Raw genomic sequence first — 3,429 nt, forward strand, 5'->3', positions numbered from 1 at the left:
TACTTAGGTATAAGCATAATTCTGAAGTATACTGCAACAACATACAAAATGGCATTCTATTTCCTCCTCTTTATCCAGAAAAATAAGAAGATATTTATCCTCCCTGTGCCAGTGGAAAATGAGTATTTTTCCAAAAGAAGCAATAATAGCCAAGAGACCTACATGCAAACAAGTTTTGTTAAAATAATTTCTTGTGAGGGAATGGAAAGATTGTAAGAGCCAGGGAGGAGGGGAAAGACCATATGGAACAAAGTCCTACAAGCTCCTGGGACCCTGCTCATACGATTCTATGGCAATGGTGTCAGCATACACAAATCCCATGTAAACGCAGGCAGAAAAAAACCCAGCATAGAACTGGGGAAATGAACAGAAGACCCCATTCTTAGCTGAAGAAATATTAGCAACTGATTACTGCTAGGTGAAGAAGAGTTGATCTTCCTAAAACAAGGGACTCCAGATAGGCTGACTAGACCTCAGTGGTTGGACTTGCACTGGGGAACGTCTGAGGACACTGACTTGACACATTGGGCCTTAACACGAATGACAGGGTATCTGGGTTCCAGGGGGGCAGGGCTATGGGAGGGTACCTGTGGAGACTGAGGTATAAAGATGATTAAGATTGTTTGAGATATTCTGTACGAAATACACAAAAATTCAATAAAAACAAATTTAAAAAATAATTTCTTCTGGAGCTGGAGAGATAGCTCAGTAGTTAAGAGCACTGGCTGCAGAGGACCTGGGTTTGATTTCCAGCACCCACATGGTGGCTAAGAACCATCCTTAACTCCAGTTTCAGGGGATCTCTTCTGACCTCCATAGGCTCTGTACAATATGGATGCACTTACATGCACATTGGCAAAACATTTATACACATAAAATTAAAAACTAAACAATTTCTTCTCCCTTTATTTGTTGCATAGTTGATTTTCTTTTCTATGATTCTTTTACTTTTGTCTTCACCAGAACTATGTAAGTTTCTTACATATTTTCTTTGAGCTTGAATACATGATGGCATATTTCAGATATAGATCAGTATATTTAATTGGGTACAAAAAAAGCAAACAAACATCATTGAATGTAGAAATTAATGCTATCATGTTTAGTAAATGCTTATGGGAGTAATATGCTTACCATAAACTGAACAGTGCTCTGTGTTTTACATATTCACCTATTTAGGCCAGGTGTGGTGACACACACCTGTAGTCCCAACTATTCAAGAGGTGCAGTAGTGGAGGACCACTATGACTTTTAGACCAGCTTGGGCAATATGGCAAGACTCGTTAAAAAAAAAAAAAAGCTAACTCATTTAACCCTAACAATTTTATGAGATAATAGTCTTACAGTATAACTGAAGCACAGAGAATTTAAGTAATCTTTCCAGGTGAACAGCTGGTAACAGAGAACATAGGGTATGAATGCAGGTGGCCTGTTTCCAGGGACCAAGCTCTTAATCACCATTCTGTACTGTCTTAGTTACTTTCTTGTTGTCAAAAACATTGACCAAAACACCTTATAGAAGGAAGAGTTTATTTGAGTTTATGTTTCCAGAGGGCTAGAGTCCATAATGGTGGGAAGGCATGGTGACGGGAGCAGAAAGTCAAGGGATCACATCTTCAAGCAGACACAGAAAGGGGAGAGAGAGAGAAACTGGAAATCCCACAAGGCTTAAGACTTCTCAAATCCTGCCCCCAGTGACGTGCTTCCTCCAGCATGGCCACACCTCCTAAAGGTTGCATAACCCTCACCAAACTGCACTACAAACTGGGGCTGAAATGTCCAAATGCTGGGAGGCTAAGAGGGACGTTCTTGTTAAAACTATGACGTATGCTGTCTGAATTTAAGGTAAGTTCATTGTCTGGTAGGAAGATTAAACAAATAACCAAAACACACCATATTACAAGTAATATTCACATATAGTATTTATTTATTGTTTTTTACTGCAGTGCAGAGGATTGATTCAAGGGTCTCATACATGTTAAGCAGATGCTCTACCTCTGAGCTACATCATTAAACCTGTAAGAAGTCTCTTTGCATGGCATTATTAGTTATAGAGTATCTTTATGTGTCAGGTACTTTTCATGTCAGTTAGGCACATTGTTTTTTATAGAGAAATAAAATGAAGCTCAAGAAAATTACTTTCCAAGTCACAAAAGTAGCATAGATAAGCTCCACCTCAGGCCTGGAGACCAGATTTCTTTCCCCCTACACCATGCTATCTCTTAGATCCATCCAGCTATCCTTAAAGGTTTCATAGAGAATGGGTTGGAGTTCTCTCTGAAGAGAGAGTAGTTTTGTTAGGTGAAAAAAAAGAGCTTTGAGAATAGGGGAGAAGGTATTCCAAAATGAAGGAACTGTTCGATCAGCATTGTTCTTGAGAGGGAAGGTAGAGATAAGGCTTGACAGGACAAGGAGGTAGTCTTAGCTGCCAGGTTCAAAAACTTGAAGCCAAAACAAGACATCCAATAAGAATGTGTATTAGAGAACATACCAGTGTTTCAAGAAAGAATTTTTCAGGAACTTCCAGCACAAGACTTTATAAGGGAACATCACACTATTATGTGTAACTAATGTTTAGTGTTAAATGATTTTCTGTTTGGCCAGGCATGGTGGTGCACGCCTTTAATCCCAGCGCTCAGGAGGCAGAGGCAGGCAGATCTCTGTGAGTTCAAGACCAGCCTGGTCTACATAGTGAGTTCCAGGACAGCTGGGGCTACAGGGAGACCTTGTCTCGAAAAGACTAAAAAAAAAATTTCTACAAACTTCATGGTTATAACCATTCATTAGGTCTCTTGAGCCTGAAGACAATTTCCCTGAAGTAACGGGCATGCAGTAAAGGGTTTTGTTTGGGGCTTTTTTGTTTCTTTCTTTCTTTCTTTCTGTCTTTCGAGGCTGATCTGTAACTTTTGGCTCAAGTGATCCTCCAGCCTCAGCTCCAGGAGACACTGGGACTGAAGGCACACACTAAGCATGCCTAAGAATCTGCTTTAAAACCACACTGACAATGAAAAGCTGAGAAGAGTAGCTGGTGTTTAATATATCTTTACTTAAAGAAGCTCAAGAAGGCATTATTGAATTTCCATGATGTATCACTAAATATGTGTTATACTGGGCAAAGTTCCACAAATGTTATTAATAGTCTGGGAAAGTAGTCTAAGTGTGGAGAACACAACTTTTCCCAGAAGAGAAGTTTGACTTGGAGGTGGGCCCTTAGTTTGAGGAAATTCACAGTATGGATTTCCATTACCTTAAATACTCCTATTAGTGGGCAGGGGATAGCAAGGTGGGATGGAGATGGGGAGGGCGTCTGAATATGATCAAAACACATTTGCATAGAATTTTTGAATCAATAAAATTATTAAAAATTGCATAAATGTATGAAATTGTCAAAGACTAAGTAAAAAATATTATCATTGAAAAAGAAAAGGAAGG

The sequence above is a fragment of the Nannospalax galili genome, unplaced genomic scaffold, assembly GCF_000622305.1.
Source record: "Nannospalax galili isolate Female #2095 unplaced genomic scaffold, S.galili_v1.0 scaffold514, whole genome shotgun sequence".
Classification (NCBI taxonomy): Eukaryota; Metazoa; Chordata; class Mammalia; order Rodentia; family Spalacidae; genus Nannospalax; species Nannospalax galili.